We start from the raw sequence: 25,127 nt of genomic DNA on the forward strand, positions 1-25,127 counted from the left end.
CAGTCTCTTAATAGCTTAGACCCATTAGACCCATTAGACCCATCATGCCCAGACATCAGTGTACATGGGAACTTGGTAAGAGACGCAGCCACTTTGGCCCCCACTCCAGAGCTTTTGGCTTTAGCTTGGGATGGTATTTTGTAAATACCAAGAGTATATCTGATGCTTCAGGCCACATACTGAGACCTACAACCCTAGGATCTTGCTCTCAAGTTCAGTATCCAGTGAAGCATTTTCAGAATAATTTTTTTTTACACCAAGACACAGCATCCCACCTGAACTCTGAATATTCTGCTAAAATCACTGTTGTGCCAGCAAGGGTCCCTGCTGTTTCCAGGTGGCCTGAGTATCAGGATGACTGCTGCGGTTTATATACACAGAAGGTCTCCCACCACCAGAGAAGGTCAGGCCCCCTCTTGCTGCACCGCTGGCTAACAGCTGAAAGACCCACTGGCCTTGATGATGGATAGAAATCATAATTCATTTCCTCTCACCTTTTTCTTAATGTTTTCTCCCTTTTCTCTCCTCCTCAGGTCCTATCCCTCTTCTCTGTCTCCTCTAATAACAATAATAGCTATGTTTATGGAGCCTCTGTTTTCATAGCTGGCACCATGCTAAGAATGTTACAGATTACATCAAATTTAGTCTCCACAGTCACCTAGGAGTTCAGCCTTACTTTACATATAAGGGGAAATGTCAACCTGCGCAAGGTCACGCGGCTAGGGACTGGCAGCCCTGCCCCTGACCTGTAAGTTCCCAACCCCACAGCCTCTGCTTTTATTCCCTCTCTTCTTCTTTCCTTTCAAACCTTTCTCTGCTCTTTTTTCATCACCTTGTGCTTTCTCTACCTGCTCTCCACTAGTCTTGGCATGAAATTCACCACTTGGAATTCCAATAGCAAGAGCCCAGAGCTCAGACCTACAGAGTATGTCAAACTCACATGCATTAGACACATGCCACCCCAGGTTCTGTGTGAGTGCCTGCATCAGGGACCAAGGGTGGGGGTCTGTGTCCTAGGAACATTTGGGGCCCCAGATCAGAGATGAGGGCTTTCCTGGTGGCTCAGACAGTAAAGAATCCACTGGCAATGCAAGAGCTGCAGGAGACATGGGTTCCATCCCTGTGTTGGGGAGATCCCCTAGAGGAGGGCATGGCAACTCACTCCAGTATTCTTGCCTGGAAAATCCCATGGGCAGAGGAGCCTGGTGGGCTACAGTCCATGGGTCACAAAGAGTCAGACATGATGGAAACGACTCAGTATACACACACGCATCAGAGACAAGTGAAAAGCCATTGGTCAGAAATCGTGAGGCTTTGACTGGATCTTGTCTGATACTCTCGTCCTTCAGAAATCACAGGCCCAACTGTAGCAGCTGCCCCAGAAGCCCATTGCCTGCTCGCTAACCCGCAGCCTCCTTGGCCTCTCGGCAGGGATCCATCTGCAGATGGTGCAGTTATTTGTCACCAAAGAGGGCAGCCTGGGTAACAAGAATCAGCAACAGGAGTTCAGGGGCTAAATGCTCCAGACAGCTCACCTGGCCCAACTGAGGGCACCATACAGAGACATTTGGCAGAAGAATGTTCCATTGGTTTCTGTGCCAAGAAGTCAAGGCTGCAGTGAGCAGAGCATTCCTCAGCTCTCACTATAGCTTTTCAGGTTCCTTCAAGCATCATTTCGTGGTTAACAACTCATCCAGCTTACTCAGGGTGGTCAGCAGCCAGCCTCAGATGCATTTAGCTACAATGCTAGCATCACTGCCCCAGAGGAGATAAAGTCCTCTTGGCTACAAGTGGAGCTCTCAGACCTTCTAAGAATTCCTTTTTTCTGGGAAGCCCTAGGAGCTAGGATGAGAGACAATTTTTACAGAAAGCATTCAGAATGTGCGAAACCACATAATTTTTCCTTTCAAGGAGCAAGAGTTAGTGTTTCATAGGGAAGGGAAAATATCCACTAAATGCAAAGATTTCTCTGTGAACTCAAATCATACTTCAATAGCTATAGTGCAGCATAGCTAGGAACAGGGTGAAGTCATAGGCATTTTAAGACTTTAACCTGGAAAGTGATTTTACAGAGTCTCAGTTAACTAAGAGTAGTACTTCTACTACTAACTAAGAGTAGTACTTCTCAATTATGTTGAAGAAAGCACTTAGTGTTAATGTAGCGCAAGGATGATTTCATAATCAAGACTGACCTATATCCTGGGTCAAGCCATTAATTTCCCTAATCCATGTTTCCAGGTTTCTATAGAAAGGATGATAACCCCATCTGACAAATCTCAAAGCTTCTTACAAGCACAGGAAAATGTAAATAATTTGAGTGTACACATTGAATGCCACTTAGAGTTTGACAATACGTGTGTGCTCAGTCGTGTCTGACTCTTTGTGACCCCATGGACTATATAGCCTGCCAGGCTCCTCTGTCCATGGGATATCCCAGGCAAGAATACTGGAGTGGGTTGCCATTCCCTCCTCCAGGGGATCTTCCTGATGCAGGAATCAAACCAGCGTCTTTTGCATCTCTTGCATTGCAGGTGAATTCTTTACCACCATGCCACCTGGGAAGTTCCAGAATTTGACAATATATATTTCTTAATTAACCCATAAGGGGGTGTAGTCATTCTCTCCAGAGAAACAGGACCGATAGAAGATACCTAAATATATAGAGAGATTTGTTACAGGAATTGGCTCAAGTAGTTATGGAGACTATGAAATCCCATAATTTGCCATCTGCAAGCTGAAGAACCAGGAAAGCAGGTGGTGTAATTCAGTCTGAGTCCAAAGCCTGAGAGCCACTGGCTGATGGTCTAAGTTTCAACATGAGTCTGAAAGCCCAAGAACCAGGAGCACCAGTGTCCAAGAGCAAAAGGTGGAACTCTGAGAACAAGCTAATTTGGCCTTCCTCCTCTCGTTTGTTCTGCTTAAGCCCTCAATGGATTGGATGATGCCCACCCACAGGCATGAGGGAAATGTGCTTCACTCAGTCTACTGATGCAGATGCTAATCTCATCTAAAAACACGCTTACAGACACACCCAAAATAATGTTTTGCCAGCTATCTGGACATCCCTGAGCTATCTAGGCTCATGCAATTTGACCCACAGAATTCACCATCACACTCCTTTCCATACTGGTACTGGTGTTATCCATGCCTACAATCCCATCTAAAGAAAATGTCCATGTTGCTGCAAATGGTATTATTTCTTCTTTTTTATGGCTGAGTAAATGACTCCTCTGTCCATGGAATTCTCTAGGCAAGAATACTAGAATGGGTAGATATTCCCTTCCCCAGGGGATCTTCCCAACCCAGGGATCGAACCAGGGTCTCCTGCATTGCAGGCAGATTCTTTACCATCTGAGCCAACAGGGAAGCCCAAAATGACCATAAGGAAAAAGAATCTAAAAGAGAATAGATATGTATATATGAATAACTGACTCACTTTACTGTATAGCAGAAACTAACAAAACATGGTAAATACAAGAAAAATAAAAAGAAAGAAAGAAAATGTCCTACCCATAGCCCATCAAGATAGAGCAGTCACATTCCCTATCTACTACCCACATCACTATCGTCCAATGACTCTAGTTGGATGTATATGTCCCAAGAAAGACAACTCGTGAGCTAGTTGATGGCCCTGAATTCTCACAAGAATAAAGACTTCTGGCCAGAGAGGCTGATCAAGCCATAAGGAAAAAATATATAAAGAAGCAGAAACTGAACAGAATAACTGAGGTACAGAAAATAAAAATGTGTCGGGTTTGGAGCACAGATAGTAATGGCAGGAAATACACTCAAAGAAGCAGAGATGGAGAGACGATCTCACTTGGGTTAATGATGAACCACAAGAGTGCAGATCCAACCAAGCCTCCTGTGGACATCTTGAAGAATCCCCTTACTCCGGTTCCTGCCTCTGAGGAGCCTGAATATCCCAGTTTCTTTCCTTTGAAATCCGTTTCCTATTATTGTCACACATCTCCCTTCCTAGACGAGGTTTCTCTACATCTTTGCCTCTCGTAGCCAGGAGAATTTAATTCATATAACATTTAACACCTGAGATTCTGCTCAGCTATGAATGTGCCAGGTATTAAGAGGAGTCTATCCCCAGTTATAACTGCAGGGACCCCTTCAAATCCTGGCCATTTTTCTAGGAGTCTTCACAACTTCAACCAAGAGAAAGCATTAGCTCTCCTTACCCTTCAACTTCCTCCAGGCTGCAGGTTGGACTTGCCTGAGGAAGTTGGACATGAACCCTTCTAAGAGGGAAGTTACTGATTTGCATAATAGTTCTGCCAGAGCTTAAACTTACTCCCTTTTCACCAGAATGCATCATGCACTTTAAAAAAAAAAATAATCAAGAGAAGGGGACTTTAATGATCTTTATTTTCTCCTCTTAGTTTAATGCAGGCAGCAAGGGAGATGAGAATTCGTGGACTAAGCAATTTGCTGGAGTGGCTGTTAAAGTGATATGTGGAAGGGGCAGCAGGAAAACCTGCTTAATGCTCAGAAACACCTGCTGGGAAATATTTTTTCTGCATGGGTTGCAAACAGTATTAAAACAATTTTCTTGCCTTGAACGAAAGAGGGGGTAGAACAGGGCAGCTATGTTTCTATAGGCTTGCACTGTGGAACAGAACTGGAGAGAATTAAGAGATAAGAAAGAGGCTGGGTGAGCACACAGGTATCTCTCACAAAAATTGGACAGAAAACTCTGCTGAGTCAATTCTTGTTCTGCAGCTCTGGGGGATAACTGCTGGCTTAGGCCACAGATTTCCACTTGGGCAACCTCAATTCAGAGCCTTGGGGGATTTCAGGGTGCCCTCGCAGCCTTGATCCCCTATAGTTGGTTTGGCAAAATTATTCTTTTTTACTGAGTGCAGAAGGCAAGGAAAATGTGCATGCAGACCTTCTCTCTGGGGAGGTCAAAAGCTGGGGTTCCCTTTCTGTCCACTCCCTCTGCCCTAGTTCAGGTTTTGAGCACCTGTCCTAGCCACCTAGCAGGTCTCTCCATCTCCAGTTTCTCCCTCCTCCCACAGTCCTCCATGCTGGTGCCAGAAACATCTAAAATGAAACTGATCCTATCTAGCCAACGTCCAACAACTTCATGCCCTCTTTTTGGCCCAGAAGGAAGTCCTAACCACTTGCCTGCTCACTACCACCTGACTTCAAGCCATTGATCCATTGCTTCATCTTCCACACCATTCATCTATGTTGAGAACGTCATGATTCCCTAAGTCCTCCTTAGGACCTGTCCTCTCTGCCCTTGTTCTTGCTGTTTATTTTCCCAGGAGGGCCTTTGGCTGCCTAGAGGACTCTAAATTTCAAGCCCTAGGAGACTGAAAGAATAATGGCATCATGACATAAATAGGACATTTGGAAAGGAAGGTAACAAGTTCAGAATCACATAATGTCAAATTTAAAGGTGGTGTTGGGGCTTAAAAAAATAATAAAAGGCTCAGAAGGGAAATATTTAACAGCTCTGAGAAGGAAAGTCAAAGTCAGTGGTATAGACTTAAGAGTCATTGTCTAGGGACCTCCCTGATCATCCAGTGGCTAAGACCCTAAGTTCCCAATACAGAAGGCCCGGGTTTGACCCCTGATTAAGGGACTAGATCCCACATGCCACAACTAAGACCCAGTGCAGCCAAATAAATAATTTTTTTAAAAGTCATTGTCTAGAAGACATTCAGTAATTAAACCATAAACCATTGTGTTCACTAAGAGAATAGGTATTTTCAAGATGTTTCACCTCTCCCAACCCTGAGATTTGTTTTATTTTTGTAAATAAAGCTCTTATTTCTCATGTCTTTCTTTTGAGTTTCATCAGGATAATTTGGACCTCAAAAGAACCTGAGTAATTTATCAAGTATTGAAGAAAGAGTGAGGAGCAGACAGAGTGGTAAAACAGTCCATGAATTATGCTGACACTCATGTTCCAAGATGGACTCCTTTCTGGGGACACTCGTCGGTGCCTTATACAGAGCCACGCTTGCAGCAATAAGTTGCGTTTTACTTTATATCTGTTCCCCAGCACATACACAGCCTTCTCTTTCATTGCACACTCCTTGCAATTAACCATACCAATGTTGTTAACTAGTACTCAACTCTGAGCCTTTCTTCCTCCTCAAATTCCTTTCAATGGAAATAAGAACTAGATGGCTTTCACGAACTCTGACCCAAGCTAGGAATGGTCCCTTAAGTGTTTTATCTGTAAAACATATTAAGGGCTTAATCATCATAGACAAGATTATGCTCAAGTGACAAATTATCCAAAAAAATCTCAGTGACTCACAGCAACTATTTCTCACTCATGCTACATTTCTACCCATGATCAGCATCAGCTTTGTTTCATATTTTATTTGGAGACTGAGGCTAACAGAGAAATCCCTGTCTGAGATATTGCTGGTCTCTTGGCACAGGGAGGAATGTGTAAATCATGAAGGACTCTTAAAACTTCTGTGCAGGAGTAATACTTGCCATGTGGTAACAGAGGACACAGTTCACTTCTGTTCACTAACAAAAAGTAAATCACATATCAGTGTGAGAGGGATCTATAACCCTTCCATAGGAGGGACAGTAAATATTATGATCAATAATAAAACCTACCTACAAGGACAAGCATCATATTCTAGAGTGTGTCCTCTCATCTCTTCATAGCTTAAGTGGATCCATTTAAATTAGTACCCACAAACTTGAATGGCTGTAGGAGTCAGACAGGGCATAAATATGAAGGAGGTGGATAATAGGGAATAGAGAGGCCTGAGGCAACAAGAGCATACCCTGGCCTCAGTTCAGTTCAGTTCAGTCTCTTAGTCGTGTCCGACTCTTTGTGACCCCATGAATCGCAGCACGCCAGGCCTCCCTGTCCATCACCATCTCCCAGAGTTCACTCAGACTCACGTCCATCAAGTCTGTGATGCCATCCAGCCATCTCATCCTCTGTCGTCCCCTTCTCCTCCTGCCCCCAATCCCTCCCAGCATCAAAGTCTTCTCCAATGCGTCAACACTTCACATGAGGTGGCCAGAGTACTGGAGCTTCAGCTTTAGCATCATTCCTTCCAAAGAAATCCCAGGGCTGATCTCCTTCAGAATGGACTGGTTGGATCTCCTTGCAGTCCAAGGGACTCTCAAGAGTCTTCTCCAACACCACAATTCAAAACCATCAATTCTTTGGTGGTCAGCCTTCTTCACAGTCCAACTCTCACATCCATACATGACCACTGGAAAAATCATAGCCATGACTAGACGGACATTAGTCGGCACAGTAATGTCTCTGCTTTTGAATATACTATCTAGGTTGGTCATAACTTTTCTTCCAAGGAGTAAGCGTCTTTTAATTTCATGGCTGCAGTCACCATCTGCAGTGATTTTGGAGCCCCAAAAAATAAAGTCTGACACTGTTTCCACTGTTTCCCCATCTATTTCCCATGAAGTGATGGGACTGGATGCCATGATCTTCATTTTCTGAATGTTGAGCTTTAAGCCAACTTTTTCACTCTCCTCTTTCACTTTCATCAAGAGGCTTTTTAGCTCCTCTTCACTTTCTGACATAAGGGTGGTGTCATCTGCATATCTGAGGTTATTGATATTTCTCCCAGCAATCTTGATTCCAGCTTGTGCTTCTTCCAGTCCAGCGTTTCTCATGATGTACTCTGCATAGAAGTTAAATAAGCAGGGTGACCATATATAGCCTCGATGTACTCCTTTTCCTATTTGGAACCAGTCTGTTGTTCCATGCCCAGTTCTAACTGTTGCTTCCTGACCTACATACAGATTTCTCAAGAGGCAGGTCAGGTGGTCTGGTATTCCCATCTCTTTCAGAATTTTCCAGTTTATTGTGATCCACACAGTCAAAGGCTTTGGCATCGTCAATAAAGCAGAAATAGGTGTTTTTCTGGAACTCTCCATGCTCTAGCGGATGTTGGCAATTTGATCTCTGGTTCCTCTGCCTTTTCTAAAGCCAGCTTGAACACCAAGGAGTTCACGGTTCACGTACTGCTGAAGCCTGGCTTGGAGAATTTTCAGCATTACTTTACTAGCATGTGAGATGAGTGCAATTGTGCGGTAGTTTGAGCATTCTTTGGCATTGCCTTCCTTTGAAATTGGAATGAGCACACCCTGGCCTAAGAGTATTCAAATACAGGTATTACATAGCCAAGTCAACAAAACTTGCAGAGAAGTTTAGAACCCCATATTTAAATCCAATCTGAAAAACAAATATGATATATTAACATGTACATGTGGAATCTGAAAAAAATTGGTATAGAGAGCTTATAGAGACACAGATGTAGAGAACTAACACATGAATACCAAGGGGGAAAGAGAGGGATGGGATGAACTGGGAGATTGGGGGTGACATATATACACCAGAGGGTATAAAACAGGTAAATAAGAAGAACCTACTGGAGAGCACAGGAACTCTACTCTGCTCTGTGGGGACCTAAATAGGAAGGAAATCCAAAAAAAGAGGGGATATATCTGTGTTTACTACAGCTGGTTCATTTTGCTGTACACTTGAAACTAACACAACATTATGAAGCAACTATACCCCAATAAAAATTTTAAATAAAAAAACAAAATCAAAATAAATATAATCTAATTCTGAGAAAAGAGTATATATAATTTGATGACAGATTAAAATACATGTAATTTGATGAAAAATGTATTATATGTTTGTTACTTTTAGGCCCTAGGCTAACTATTTCATGAATAGTAGTTTGAACCTCATATAACGCAGTTGCCCACCCTCAGACATTTGAGTAAAACTGACCCCAAAACCTCAATTCCATAACCTCTAAGAAAGCCAGTGACCACCTTAAGAGTTCAGTGAATCCTTATAGTTTATGTTCTCATTCTCACTTCTGCCTCTTGAGTTGTCTGTACCAAACTCTTAATCTCATTAGCATCTCATTTCCAGGGGTCCTTCTCTCTGCAGGATGTCACAGATGTGAAATTCAGCCCACTTGCTTTGACTTTCCCCAGCTGCTCACATAACATCTGAGTGATGGAAGAGGTTAAAGTGACGGAAAGGAGTATTTTATCACAGCAAACAGACCTCTGACTCTCTCCTCCCTAAATGCCACCTGACTGCACACCCACTGACTTCCTCCAGCCCCCAACCACACTGCCCAGCCCCATTTCCCCGCCCTCCACTCCTCCCTTTTGTCTGTCACCCCTGAATCTATGTATTTCTTACACAGAATGGTTTAATTATCTATTTCTGTTGCTATTTCATTTAGGAGTTTCTCTTTCAGCAACTGTCTCCAAATAAAGCAGCATAGAAAAAACGCGCCAACCATTGACAGACACCAGTTGCTTAGTTCTTAGCAAACTAAGAAATCAGAGTTCACACTCCCATAGTCACCATCCGATCTTTTTCTGAACTAAGTTCCATCCCCAAGAGGAATTCTAAGACTGGTTGCTAAAATAAAACTCCTCACTCCATTATACTTACAATAATCTTTGGAGTTAGATGAGCATTCTAATTTCACAAATGAGAAGTTGATATTGAATATTATAGGATAGAATTTATTTTGATACCACCCACATCCTCCAGCCCCAAGGTGGTTAGTTGTGAACCTATGTAACATCAGAAAGCAGGCAAGGGGGTTCATTTTCGTTGTAAGCATTAATAGCATTAATATTAATAGATAATATTAATAGCGGGAAAGCAGGAAACAAATCTTACAGACACATTCACATACCCAGGAGTTCCATAGGAGCTTTTCTCTTTAATTTGCCTTGAAGAAGACGTTTCCCCCTCTTTCTAAGGGTAAATTATCTCTCTGAACAAATCTGAGAGAGATTCTATAACGTCAGTAAAGCGCATTGCTTTGGAGTCAGATAAGTCATTCTTCTGACAGCTCTACAGAAAAGCCAGCGTCACAGCATCATCACCACATGCCTTGAAAGCCCGAGAAATGAGATACAGGTGCTATGAGCATTCATGACAGAATGATGACAGGCTGGACTCAGCATCTCTCAGAAGGTCACATGGAGTCACTGGCCGGGCCCACCAGGCAGAAGGAACATAGCCTGACCACCATCTCATCCTGGGGTCCAAGTTGACTGTCACCTGACCCTGTGACAGGTGATCCCTGAGTTGCTTCCATGCACTTGATGTTGTAGTCACTCATTTTTTCAACAAATATTTTTTGTGCATCTACCATGCATAGGTTCTCTAAGAACTTAGGAAGCACTAGTGAAAACATATTCAGAATTATTCTGGTGAGTGAAGACATAATAAAAAGGCATAGTAAATCAATTATAGGGAGTATTAGAGGGCTGCAAGTACCACAGAGAAAATAGGAAGGTCGGGGAAAGGCCACTTTTCTACCTGCTCTGTAGGAAAACGCTCAAGTATATGTGTTAGCTCAGCCTTTCTTAACCTGGACACATTGGAGCTGGCTGATTCTTCCTTGTGGGGCTGTCCTGCACACTGTAGGGTGTTCAGCAGTGTATCTGACCTCTACCCACTAGAAGCCATTCACACACTCACTCTCTCAGTTGTGCCAGCCATGGATGTCGCCAGCATTGCCAAATGTCCCCTAAGGGCACACTCACCTCCTGCTGGTAACCCCCAGGTTGGAGATGCATAAGAGTCTAGTATTTAAGCATGGACTCAAAGATGAATGCAGATTCTCACATCCAGTCTCTGACTCCCTGAGGTTTGTAACCTGGTTTCACCATTTACAAGCTATATACCGTTAGTGTAGTTCCTTAACCTCTTCAAATACCTCTTTCTCTATCTGTAAAATAGGGATAACAGTGCTTCTCTCAAAGACTGGTTATAAGAATTAAGTAATATGACAGCAAGTTTATCATCTGGTACACATTTCCAGTGAAGGATTAATAAGCCTTTTAAGCTCTGAACTATCAACTAGTAGCTCACATTTTGGGCTTCCCAAGTGGCCATAGCAGTAAAGAACATGCCTACCAGTGCAAGAGATGTAAGAGACGCAGGTTTGATCCCTGGATAGGGAAGATCCCCTGGAGGAGGGCATGGCAACCCACACCAGTGTTCTTGCCTGGAGAATCCCATGGACAGAGAAGCCTGGCAGGCTACAGTCCATGAGTCACACAGAGTCAGACACGATTGAAGCAACTTGGCATGCACACACAGCTCACATTTTTCACCTAAAGAAAGCTGAGCACCAAAGAACTGATGCTTTTGAACTGTGGTGTTGAAGAAGACTCTTGAGAGTCCCCTGGACTGAAAGGAGATACAACCAGTCAATCCTAAAGGAAATCAATCCTGCATATTCATTGGAAGGACTGATGCTGAAGCTGAAACTCCAATACCTTGGCCACCTGACTCATTGGGAAAGACCCTGATGACAGGAAAGATTGAAGGCAGGAGGAGAAGGGGATGACAGAGGATGAGATGGTTGGATACCATCACCAACTCGATGGACGTGAGTTTGAGCAAGCTCTGGGAGTTGGTGATGGACAGGGAAGCCTGGCACGCTGCAGTCCATAGGGTGGCAAATAATCGGACATGACTGAATGACTGAACTGATTGAACTGAATACTCTAATGAAGATAAACCAGCATTATTGATGTATTTTATACAAGGATATACCTAGACCCTAAGAGATTAAGCAATACACCCACAAGTCAGACAATTAGTAAGGGACAGAGTTAAGACAAACCAAGCTTGAATCTACTAAGTCTCAATTTCCCATGCCTTCTCATTCACTGTCAGTCAGTTCAGTCACACAGTCGTATCCAATTCTTTGCGACCCCAGGGACTGCAGCACGCCAGGCCTCCCTGTCCATCATCAACTCCCAGAGCTTACTCAAACTCATGTCCATTGAGTCGGTGATGCCATCCAACCATCTCATCCTCTGTCATCCCCTTATCTTTCCGCCTTCAATCTTTCCCAGCATCAAGGTCTTTTCCAATGAGTCATTTACTGTACCACCTCCCCAATTTTAACTTGCTTGCAACCATTTAAGAGCATGCCTGCTTTGCAGAGCACAAAGCATACTAGTAAAGGAAAACATCTGGGTTACACAACAGTTCCTGGAAACTGACTGAACTCATATTTGACAGTGACTGATATACTTTGTTGTGCTTCCCCAGGAACCTCCAGGAAGAAAAGTTCCCAAGGGGGCCCCAGCCTGACCACCCCCAGCACTGCCAACAGCATGGAAGTCCAGTTCAAAGGGCATCTTGGATGTAATGATGTAGCCTCCTTATCCCACTGAAAGTCACTAAGACAGACCTGTCAGCACCCTACACAGACAAACTTCCCTTTTCAAATCCTAAAATCTCAGAAGCTAAGACGCAAACAGAATTCAAATAACCAAATGGGTTGAGGAGGGGAAGAAAGGAGAAAGACTGGATTAGACCTTGGTCAATGGCTTCGGGCAAGTGCTTGCATTCTCCTGTTGCCATTTTAACAAGACCAGAGTCTCATCTGAACACTAATTCCTCCCTGGATCACTGCTTCCCAGAGCAATAACATAAATCCATCTAACATTTAAGCAAAAGGATATTGAGCTTGAAAGATCAGTACAATGTGTGTTTGTCTCCTGAAATGATAAGGTCACCCATTCAAGACCTGCTCGGAAGGGTGAGTGGAAGCATGGAGAGCCACAGTGTGAAGTGGCCAGGCCTGGGACAGAGAGCAGAGATAACCTTTGCAGAAACCAAGAATAACTGGGGAGAATCAAGCCAGAGTTTTCTAAGAAACATAGGTTTGTGGTGTCCAGCTGTCATTAAGAAATGCAGAAAGTTAAAAACAGGTCAAGGTGCATCCTGATATTGAAGAGACATAAAAAGGGGTATTCTTATGTCTGGAGCCCCCAAGGAGGCAGCCCTAAAATGTTGCATTTCAACTACTCAGACCTGAGCAGATGATATTTACATTTCAACTCACAGCCTGCTAAATCTAACTTATATCCAACTTGTCAGACAAAACACCCATGTTTTCGTCATCACAACATGTCCTAGAAGCTGACAAAACCATGCAGAGAATATACAAGGTAACAACATCTTCCCATGCTGTTGACAGAAGACTAAATTGCTACCAGCTTTTTGAAGAAGAACTGGGAAACATCTAACCATTTTAGAAGAACATGATATTTCATTTGGCAATTCCACTTTTATGAATTTATCCAAAAGGTGGGCAACTATGGGCAATCCTGTGTGTACAGGTTTCTTCACTGCCATGTTTTTTTAATAGCCAAAAAACCGGAAAAGGCAAATGTATATCAAAGGGGAATCTGGTGAAAGTGTGCCAATGAAATATGAAACAGCCAATAAGAAGTCTGAGACAAGTCTACAGGTAGTATGACAGAAGAGATGATCTGCAAAATTTATTATTAAATGACAAAAGGAGTCAGACCCAAGACAATATTAAAGCATTATATTATTCGTGTAAAACACAACCAAAAATGGGCATGTGTTCATACATAGATTTACACATATATATACACACACACTCTAATATCTGTGTACAAGCATATACTATCTGTCAGTTCAGTTCAGTTGAGTCGCTCAGTCATGTCCGACTCTTTGCAACCCCATGAATCACAGCACGCCAGGCCTCCCTGTCCATCACCATTCCCCAGAGTTCACTCAGACTCACGTCCATTGAGTCCGTGATGCCATCCAGCCATCTCATCCTCTGTCGTCCCCTTCTCCTCCTGCCCCCAATCCCTCCCAGCATCAGTCTTTTCCAATGAGTCAACTCTTCGCATGAGGTGGCCAAAGTACTGCAGTTTCAGCTTTAACATCATTCCTTCCAAAGAAATCCCAGGGTTGATCTCCTTCAGAATGGACTGGTTGGATCTCCTTGCAGTCCAAGGGACTCTCAAGAGTCTTCTCCAACACCACAGTTCAAAACCATCAATTCTCCGGTGCTCAGCCTTCTTCATAGTCCAACTCTCACATCCATACATGACCACAGGAAAAGCCATAGCCTTGACTAGACGGACCTTAGTCGGCAAAGTAATGGCTGCTGCTACTAAGTCACTTCAGTCGTGTCCGACTCTGTGCAACCCCATAGACAGCAGCCCACCAGGCTCCCCATCCCTGGGATTCTCCAGGCAAGAGCACGGGAGTGGGGGCCACTGCAGTAATGGCAGACACACTGAAACCATACTATCTGTAGGAGGACATATAAAGGTGCACAGGAATACACATGGTAACAAGAGCTGCCTTCCAAGAATAGAAGAAATATTTTTATGTTGAATATTTCACTCTGCAGATATTATACTAGATGGGAGTGAGACTTTTTAATGTCGATTATTTTGTAGGTTTCATAAGCATGGGTGTCTATAGCGATCCTCAAAAGCTACATATACAAGCAAACAAGCTCCAGCCTAGCTAGAGGATGTAACAGGACTCAAGGAAGAACCCTGCAAATCAATCTGATTAAATTGCAATCATCTGTACACAGGATACAATTTTGCACATTATCCACTAACTTTCTTCCATTCCAAGGCATATCAATCCTGACACCCCAACACCCTTTAAGCCACTTCAGCATACCATTGGCTTGCAGTGAAAATGGATTTTCAGATTAGCCAATGAAAATATGATTTAGAAAGGCAGATCCACTCACCAAGGGACAACATGTTCAAGTCAAATCCAAGTGGTTTATTGAAGCTGATGGTAGATTTTGAACATCAGAGAGAAGGCAAACTGAGATCACACTCTTTAGTTGACAGGTCAGTGGGACTTGAACATCACTTGGGGTGCAGCTTTGGGCGGGAACCCATCCCTGGAACCCCTAGCCCACCTGATTAAGGCTCCACTTCTGTGCTCCCACAGCACCCTCCAGCACACCACTTACCATGCTATGTTACAGCAACCTGTTTTCACATCTGTCCCTCACCCTAGACCATGAACTGCTCAAGTTCTTGTCATCACATTTCCCAGCCAGGCACTCAGTACATGGCAAACAAAGGATGCTTAATAAACATACTAAACTGACTGCAACAGGTTCCCAGCAACACACGTAGCCCTCATCAAGCTCACTTTGGGTGCTTGTAATCTTCACGCAATACTGAACGTTGCTACCTCTTACAGTTATGTATCTTTCCGTGTCTGACACAGGGGCTATGAATGATGGAATGCACAGACAGAAACCTGAATCATTATAGCTGTGGGACCAGAGGCAAGTTACTTCATCTCCTAGAACCTGTTTTGTTACCCATGAACAGAGATGCATCACCTATCCCACCAGATTGAGGTGAGGAGTAAATGAAATTGCTATGCAGCATGCCTTGCACACTAAATAAGAGGTGACTGTTACTATCTTTTTCTTTATCTTCCACATCTAAAAAGTGAGCCCTTCTGGAGCAGGTATTTTCTTACCTTGCACCCTTCACCTGCTCACCTCACCATGGAATCTTGTACTTACCAAATGTTCAACAAATGAGAACAAATGTAGAGTTTGAATACTAGCAGACATGGGTTAGAATTCAAGCAGGCTGGACTGTTTGAGTGTTCCTGGGAAAGGTAGCTCACCTCCAGTTCTCAATTTCTCATCTGCAGAATGGGTATGCTAACGTTTATCTCCCAGGACCAGGGTAAAGATTGAGTGAGATGACATTTAAAGTACACACCACACCACCCTCACACACAGTGTCACTAACTGGGAGCACTTGTCAATCACTTAAAATAAAACAGAAAACCCTTCACATGCTGGAGTTGTGAGGCCTAAACACAGGTTGTTGTTATTACTACTTCCCCCAGGAGTAGAGAGAGGCAGTGGGCAGGATGATGAAACGCATTCTGCTGGGAACTACAAGTTGCAGGAAAGGTAACCTGGAGGCATCTCTGCTTGAGGGGTGGTGATCAGCCTGGGTGTGAAGAGCAAATTGTCTGAGAAGAACAAACTACATCTCTTTGCTAAAACACAGGCTAGGAGGACAGCCCCTAGCAGGCTACCTTGGAAGATTATACAACTGCCAAGTAAACTGTCTGTGGTTTTTTCCATTTTACAGATGCAAGATCCATTCAAACTAAAAAGTGGCCAAGCTTGACTTTAGATCAAGGTCTTCTGGACAATTAGCCCCAAAGTTCTTTCCATGACATCATTTGCCTTTGAAAAGAAGAGAATAGTGATCATAACCTACGCATATAGCTGCTATTTCTCAAAGTGTAATTTCTAAGGGTTAAAAATGTTATCCTTCATATAAATATAGAGCGAACATATGCCCAAAATTTAATTCATTAATCAGGAAACCAGCAGGATAGTAACACTGATTCAAAGAGCATTTGAGGAAAAGAGATTCATATGGACAGGAAAGACATGCCAAAATAAGTTTGCTGTAGGTGTTAGGTTTGAGTGATCAGGGCAATAAAACTGTGATCTTTTTGATAATCTCCTGCAGTGGAAAGTAATAGTTTTAAATCTCCACTGGACAAAGATCCACCAATTAACATTAACTTTAGAGTGTGGTTCCTAATAAAATGATAATGACAAAAGTACAAGCCGTAATGCTTCCCTAGTGGCTCAGTGGTGAAGAGTCCACCTGCTGAGGTAGGAGACGTGGGTTCAATCCCTGATCTGGGAAGATCCCACGTGCCACAGAGCAACAAAGCCCGTGCGCCACAACTACTCAGCCTGTGCTCTCAGGAGAGCTGCCACTACTGAGCCCACATGCCACAGCTACGGAAGCCTTCGTGCCCCGGAGCCTGTACTCTGCAACAGGAGAGGCCACCGCAACAAGGAGCCCACACACTGCGAGGAGGAGTAGCCCCCGCTCACTCCATGTGGGGAAAAGCCTGTGGAGCAACAAAGACCCAGCACAGCCAAGAATAAATAAATAGCAGTATAAGTCCTAGAATTCAATAATCCTTGGGTGATCCAGTTAGACCATGACCCAACACTCTCCAGCACTGAAGGGACATGCAGTCATCCTCTTCAAAATTATAATAATTTTTTAATCATTTATCAGGGTCATTTACATTTTGGTAGGCATTATGTTAGCACTTTGGGTTTCCCAGGCAGCACTGGTGGTAAAGAACCTGGCTGCCGATGCAGGAGATGTAAGAGACGCGGGTTCAATCCCTAGGTGGGAAAGATCCCCTGGAGGAGGGCATGGCCACCCACTCCAGGATCCTTGCCTGGGAAATCCATGGACAGAGAAGCCTGGAGGGGTACAGTCTATAGTGTCACACAGAGCTGGGCATGATTGAAGCAACTTAGCATGCATACATGCATATTAGCAGTTTGCATGTATTCATGTGATCTTAACCACAGCCTGTAAGATGGTTACTGTAATTGCCCCATTTTTACAGATTAGAAAAGTGAGTAACAAATGGGTTAAGTGACTTGCCCAAAGTCAAAGGCTAATAAATGGCATGGCAGAGATTTAATTGCATGCTGATGACAGCATCCTCCTCCAGGGGATCTTCCTGACCCATGGATCAAACCCAGGTCTCCTGCATTGCAGGCAGATTCTTTACAGTCTGACCTACCAGGGAAGCCCTGGAGCACAGGAGGAGCACCTTAAATGCCTGTCCTCGCCAGGCATGTACCCTCTGTGCCAGATATGAGTTCTCTTGAGCCAGAAGTTCCCATTAGAGCACCTGGGCAGAAAGGAGCTGCGCCTCCTGCCCCTCATCTTAAAGAAGAGGTTTGGTTACCTTGCCCTGACAGAAAGTCAATGGAAAGCCATGTGATTTGTGGAGCCTGGCTTTCTCAAGCAGAGATGGATGGCCAAGGTCAGGCTGGCCTCTAGGGTAAGTAGGGTGGCGCTGGGCCAGTGGGCTCTCCTGGGAGGGCCACGCACACAAAGAATAGCAATTTTTAATGCAGCTGTGAGCCCCTTTTGAAGGGAATTTACTTCCAAAGCTTTGATCTTGGATCCTTGAAGCTGAGGTCTGCATTTTTCCATGGTGAGAACTCCAAGCTGGCTTCTGACAAGAGGCAGCACAGGATTAAGAGAGTTTTGGGGTTTTTTTCCTCTCAATTCTTGAGGTTTAAGTAGATACATCTAATTCTTGAGATGTGCCCATGCAACACTGATGAAAGCAGCGAAAGTGTGCTGAGATTTGTAAAGCCCTACTGATTTTTGCTGTTTCCAAATCAAGCTGAGGTATTCAAAATGGTTTATTTCTCACTTTGAAATGGTCCACCTACTGTGTGCATGCGTGTTTCCAGGTTCCAAAACTTTATGCAAATTAAATACCAAAACACTGTACAGGCCAGAGGTTAACACCTGTTTCTGTAATGACTCAGCCATGCTCCTTCCCATATGTGTTATCTATGGGTGATTTTATGCAACAAGAGCATAACTAAGTAGTGTGAAAATGGGTGGTCCACAAAGTCTGAATCATTCACTACCTGGGCCTGACAGAAGGAAGATGCCAAGCCCCCGGCCTTTCAACCTGTTTTGCATTCTTTCCAGGGAAATGATAAAGGAAATACACTTGGCACACAACTGTAGCTACTTGAACAGAACTTCTTTTGCCTATGATAACATGAGAAGGTATTGGGTTGGCCAAAAATTTCATCCAGGTTTTTGTAACATCTTATGGAAAAACTCGAACAAATTTTTTGGCCACCCAGAATCATCAAAAGCTTAACAATATTTTTGTAGCTACTCAGCCAATGCATTTTAATTCCCCCCTCATTTTTATACTGCAGTCTCTAAGCTTTTAGCTCCAAGGCAGGAGAATTTAGCAAGAGAACAGGCTTGGAAGCAAGCTGTGGATGGAGAGGGGATCTTCTAAATTCTTTAGCTCCCATTCAATACAGAGTCAGGCTGCTACTTCTGCAAAGTAAAGAGAGATCTGTACCCTACTCCCAGTGGTCAGTTATACCCACAAATAAAGAACCACATTTTTCCTACATAGGCAGGACTTCGCAGCCCTGGCTGAAAGGAACAGTTATGAAACTATTTGGTGACTTTTCAGATTCTAACTTCCAGTTAGCACTGCCTCCCTGTACTGTCACTGCCTCAGTTCCTATAAATGAAGGCTGAATGTTGATCTTCTGGTCTCTGCTCAACGAGTCCCCATTCCCAGAAGTCACGTGCAGATGCAATAGACAAAGGGAAACAGGGGAAGAGTGTTTTTTTAAAAAAAAAAAATTAACATGAGAAATTGGAAAGACCTAGATATCACCCATGGGCTCACAAAGAGTAGGACACAACTGAGCAACTAACACACATAGATACCACCCAATAAACTTGCAGTGAGTTATTTGATTCATCTGTTCATTTATTCATTCAATGGATATTTAATAAGCACCTAAAACATGTCAGGCACTGACCTAAATTCTCAAGATTCAGAAGTTAACACAACAGGCAACAACACTACCTCCTGGGGCTTATGTTCTAATATGAGGACAAAGTAAATGAGTAAAAATTGCAAATTGTGATCCCTGCTATGAAGGAAATCACCAGGGTGAAATTATGGAGGGTAACAGGGAACGTATTTAGAATCTTCATTGCCTAGCACAGTACCTGGTACATAGAATACGCACCTTTTTAAATGATTGAATATAAAACTAGATATTTAAAATGCTCTATTTGCTGTCACTTCTGTGTGGCCAGCTCACAGCAACTGTTATGTAGAACAGGACTAAAACAAAGAAAAGACAGGCCTATAAGGCATTCCTTGCCTCCAAGGAAATTATGATGAACAAAACAATTTATCTTTCCAAAGAATTTGTACTTTATGAAGCTCTGTTTCAACAAACTAACCTGGAAATCAGAATTGATCTCAGTGTTAGAGAACAAGACCTCAACTCAAATATCATGGGTTCCAGATCAGATTCTGACACTTACCTAACATGATTTCTGGCAAATTCTTAACTTTTCCAAGCCTCAGTGCCTCATTTTTAAACTGGGTCCTCCAAAAAACATTACCTACCTCTTAGTGTAATTAGCAGGATTCAGTAATTTAACATTATGAACTCCACTCAGCAATGAGCCCTGCATGTGGTGTGCCTTCAATAAATATATTTCCTTCGCCTTGTGTGCCTGCTTCCTTATCTGTGTAAAGAAGATAAGGACACCTACCTCACAGGAGTGGTGAGAGGATTAAATGAATTAATCCACAGAAAGCACCTACAGCAGTAAGTGCTCAGTGAGTGTTAGCTAGTATTACTATTAATCTGATTTACGTGCTGGTGATTGTTTGAGAAAACCCATCCCATTTTAAAATCAGAAATAAGGAATGTGAGTCCTGGATGTCTGAGAAAATTCTGCAAAGAAATTTCAACAACTGAGTCAGACCCACCCAGACCACTGATTCTCCTGAAATAATTTATTCATCACTTGTGTTTGTTGGGGTGGGGGGCAGTGGCAAAATGGGGTGAATCCAGCATTGCTCTAAGTATCTTAAGGTTTGCATGTATATATGACTACATGCATTATCACCTCCTCTGAAGTTGTCATTTATTCCAATTACTTTCAATTATTTTCATTTAGGACGACAGAGGATGAGATGGCTGGATGGCATCACTGACTCAATGGACATGAGTTTGAGTAAACTCCAGGAGTTGGAGATAGACAGGGAGGCCTGGCGTGCTACAGTCCATGGGGTCGCAAAGAGTCAGACACCACTGAGCGACTGAACTGAACTGAACTTTCATTTACGGATCACATTCTTCTTTGTATTCCTATACTGTTTCCCCAGTTCCTAGCATTGGAAGAGGGCTGCAAGGAGAGCAGTCATATGGTCTTTCATCTCTTCATGCTGAAAATCTACTTCTGCACGAGACTGTAAGTCCCATGTGGGCAGGGGCCATAGCTATTTGGATCTCACTGTGTTCCCAGTGCTGAGGAGGTACATTTGGGGTTTGGGCTATGTGTTATCATAGGTACATAAAGACAAGGATACAGAGAACCAGAAGAAATAGGTGGTATGACTCAGAGTCTATGCCCAGCATGAGACCCAACCTTCTTATAAGGAAGTGTGCACATGACCCAGGCCAACACCCATGGTACAAGGATGGGCATTTGATTTCATCTGAACCAATCAGTCCTCTCTCCTCTCTCAAAGAGCCCTTTCTCTTTGAAGAAAGAATCAGCTCTTTCTCCAAAAGAAATGGTTGGAACATTTCTTTTCCTCTCAGGATACAAGCTCTGAGAATGAAAGCCTGAAGCTATCTGAGAGTGTGTTTTCCCCTGCATGGAAAAAAACTTACCTGGAGCAGAAGCAAAATGACAACACACAGAAGATGCTGAGAAAAGAAATGAGAGGTTTAGATGGTACTCAAGTGTCTTGTCACCAAGGCCACCTCTCCACCTGCCATTTCCACAATTTATGTCAAAGAAACAGCTGGAGAGTAATTAAAACAGTAAAAACTGACTCTATTCAAGACTATTGCAAGAGGGGAAAAGAAACCTCAGTATAGAGCTTGGATTGTTCTGAAAAGAACATGGAAAGGTGGGAATTTATAGGCAAGAAACAGGGTTGGGGGGTCACTGGATGGAAAATTACGAAGAGAAAACATACAAGGGATCTAACGAAACGGACCTAACAGAATCTTCGCTGAAAACAGGCCAGTGTGATCAGACATCACCCAGGGGATGGTGGAGGATGAAGAACCCAGTTACCTTAATTGACCCAATGAAGGGTGATTAGATATGGAGAATAGACGATTCTTGCTAAAACTGGCTTAGGTGAGTTCCTGCTAAAACTGGATTTTACAATGAGGTACACAGATGGGCCTCGGAGGAGGGACAAGGAGCCTGACCAAACAGAGACTCTTCGCCACTGACACACACCAATGCTTAAGACCAGCGCTTACACAGACCCACCCTTTTTGCTTAAGCCAGTTTAAGTTCTTTTTTTCCCTATATCCAAAAGTCTAAAATGCTCAAAGAAGGGGTTGTCCAGAACCATAAAAATGACAATATAACTATCACTTATTGGGAGCTTCCTCTGTGTCACACACTGTACTAAATACGGTTTTCTGAATCATTTCACCAACTATAATTCTATGAGGTAGATAGTAATATCCCCATTTTCACACTGGGGAAACAGACACAGTTATCAAGTAATTTGCCCACGTTCAGAAGGTGGCTGATCCAAGACTCAAACTTTATCCATCTGACATCAGGGCCCACCACAGTCAGACACCAACACCAGTGTATCTTCAAGTATGGTTCCTGGCTTACCTCATAGCTCAGTCAGTAAAGAATCTGCCTGTAATGCATGAGACCTGGGTTCGATTCCTTGGTCAGGAAGCTCCCCTGGAGAAGGAAATGGCAACCCACTCCAGTATTCTCGCCTGGAAAATCCCATGGACAGATGAGCCTGGTGGGCTACAGTCTATGCAGTTGCAAGAGTCAGACATGACTTAGTGACTAAAGCACCATGGTTCCTGGACCATCTGCCATTAGGATTACTTAGAGTACTTATGTCAAGTAAAGATGACCAGAAACCACTCTTGTTTACTGAATTAGAAGTTTAGTGTGGGGATTAACTACAGTTTAATAAAGGGGTGGAGGCTATGTCAGGAGAGACCAGAACATACCATTTTCTTGGGAATACATCCCTCACAGTTATGCATACTATTCATCAAAATAGATGCAGCCAGTGCTATTATTTCAATCCTTGACAGCATGAGCAATAAAGAGGACAACAGGACAAATGGACAAGATGTGAGACACCATTTTCCCAGTCTTCCCTCTCCTCCTGGGCTTCCCAGGTGGCTCAGTGCTAAAGAATCCACCTGCCAATGCAGGAGATCCAGGTTCAATCCCTGGGTGGGAAGATCTCCTGGAGGAGGAAATGGTAACCCATTCCAGTATTCTTGCCTGAGAAATCCCATGGACAGGGGAGCCTGGTGGGCTACAGTCTATGGAGTCACAGGAGTTGGACATGACTGAGCTTGTACGATCCACTCCACCCCATCTCCTTCATGCCCAGCTGACGCTACTGACTTCATAACAACACATCAATGGTAAACAAGTTTTGCAAAATTGGCTCACAGAATATTATAAGTAATCCTCCTCCATGTCCATCTTCTGCATGTAGCTTTTTTTTTTTTAGTTTTTTATTTTTTTAATTTTAAAATCTTTAATTCTTACATGCATTCCCAAACATGAACCCCCCTCCCACCTCCCTCCCCCTAACATCTCTCTGGGTCATCCCCATGCACCAGCCCCAAGCATGCTGTATCCTGCGTCAGACATAGACTGGCGATTCAATTCTTACATGATAGTATACATGTTAGAATGCCATTCTCCCAAATCATCCCACCCTCTCCCTCTCCCTCTGAGTCCAAAAGTCCATTATACACATCTGTGTCTTTTTTCCTGTCTTGCATACAGGGTCGTCATTGCCATCTTTCTAAATTCCATATATATGTGTTAGTATACTGTATTGGTGTTTTTCTTTCTGGCTTACTTCACTCTGTATAATCGGCTCCAGTTTCATCCATCTCATCAGAACTGATTCAAATGAATTCTTTTTAACGGCTGAGTAATACTCCATTGTGTATATGTACCACAGCTTTCTGATCCATTCATCTGCTGATGGACATCTAGGTTGTTTCCATGTCCTGGCTATTATAAACAGTGCTGCGATGAACATTAGGGTACATGTGTCTCTTTCAGTTCTGGTTTCCTTGGTGTGTATGCCCAGCAGTGGGATTGCTGGGTCATAAGGTAGTTCTATTTGCAATTTTTTAAGGAATCTCCACACTGTTCTCCATAGTGGCTGTACTAGTTTGCATTCGCACCAACAGTGTAGGAGGGTTCCCTTTTCTCCACACCCTCTCCAGCATTTATTGCTTGCTGATTTTTGGATCGCAGCCATTCTGACTGGTGTGAAGTGGTACCTCATTGTGGTTTTGATTTTCATTTCTCTGATAATGAGTGATGTTGAGCATCTTTTCATGTGTTTGTTAGCCATCCGTATGTCTTCTTTGGAGAAATGTCTATTTAGTTCTTTGGCCCATTTTTTGATTGGGTTGTTTATTTTTCTGGAATTGAGCTGCATAAGTTGCTTGTATATTTTTGAGATTAGTTGTTTGTCAGTTGCTTGCATGTAGCTTAAAACTCCAAGGAGATTAGGTCATCCCTACATAAGTTCTTTATTTTAACAAACAATTTCAGACACATTTCATGAAAGCACTTTGAGCTCTAAGAAGAATTAAGTTAGATAATAACAGGAAGTTATTAAGCTAAGCTTCATTCCACCTTTGCCACTTTTTCTCTGAAATTGCTTTGCTTTCTCTCATTTTGGAAAGACTTTTTCATTTTATTCTCACATTTGAGTTTGTTTGGGTATTTTCCCCCAACAGAAATGTTTCCTTACAGCTCCTTCACTGACTTGTGTTTTATTTATTATACTTCACCCCCCATTAAGTTTCTCCCTGGAAAGGTTTTATCTGTATGTTGCAGATTCACCTCTCTCCTGACCCCCCACTAGGAGATGATGGGCAGCTGTCTTTATTATTTGTCAGTTACACTCCACCAGCAAGAATCACATTTCCACAGAAAGGAAGAAGCAGAATAATAACCATGAACGCTTAAGTTCAGTACCTGGCTCTTATGAGTGAGAAGAGAGCATGCCCGGCTTTACAATTCTATCGCAAATCTACTCAATTTCATTGTCGCTTCTGTTAACAGGTCCAGAGTGCATTTTTTGCAATAGCTACAACTCTTGAAGCCATCAGAGAGGGGACAGAAACCCTCCGGACTGAGGAAAGGCTAAGACTTACATGGGCATATGGTAGACCGAGCCCATTAAAAATTGTTGTGAAATTGTTTTTCTAAGTCATAATATTCTCTCTCCAGGTTTCCTCCAGGCAATTATTTTTTCACACTGTACTAAGCAGATGAAGATGCTAGAGGTGGAAAGAGACCAGCCCTGGAAACCTGGAAATTTCTATTCCTACCTGGACTTGCCCAAGGGAGGAGCAATCAGTGACTCAGCACAGCTGTAAGCCATCAGGACTCACATAACAAGACACTGAGGGAAGGAAAGAGATGCCCTGAGCATTTGAACCAAGAACCAGGCTAAACCATGAGGACACAAAATCAACAAGCATAGTTCTGGCCCTCATGCAACTTACAGCCAAGTAAAGACAAACTATTTCAAGAGTAACAAGTGCTACAGAAGGGAAATCAGGGGGAAGGAGGGTAGCTTGAGCATATAAGAGGGGTCCCACCTAATCTTCAAAGCCTGTTAGTTAGAGCTCAGTGAA

Source organism: Capra hircus, chromosome 7 (assembly GCF_001704415.2).
Source record: "Capra hircus breed San Clemente chromosome 7, ASM170441v1, whole genome shotgun sequence".
Taxonomy (NCBI): domain Eukaryota; kingdom Metazoa; phylum Chordata; class Mammalia; order Artiodactyla; family Bovidae; genus Capra; species Capra hircus.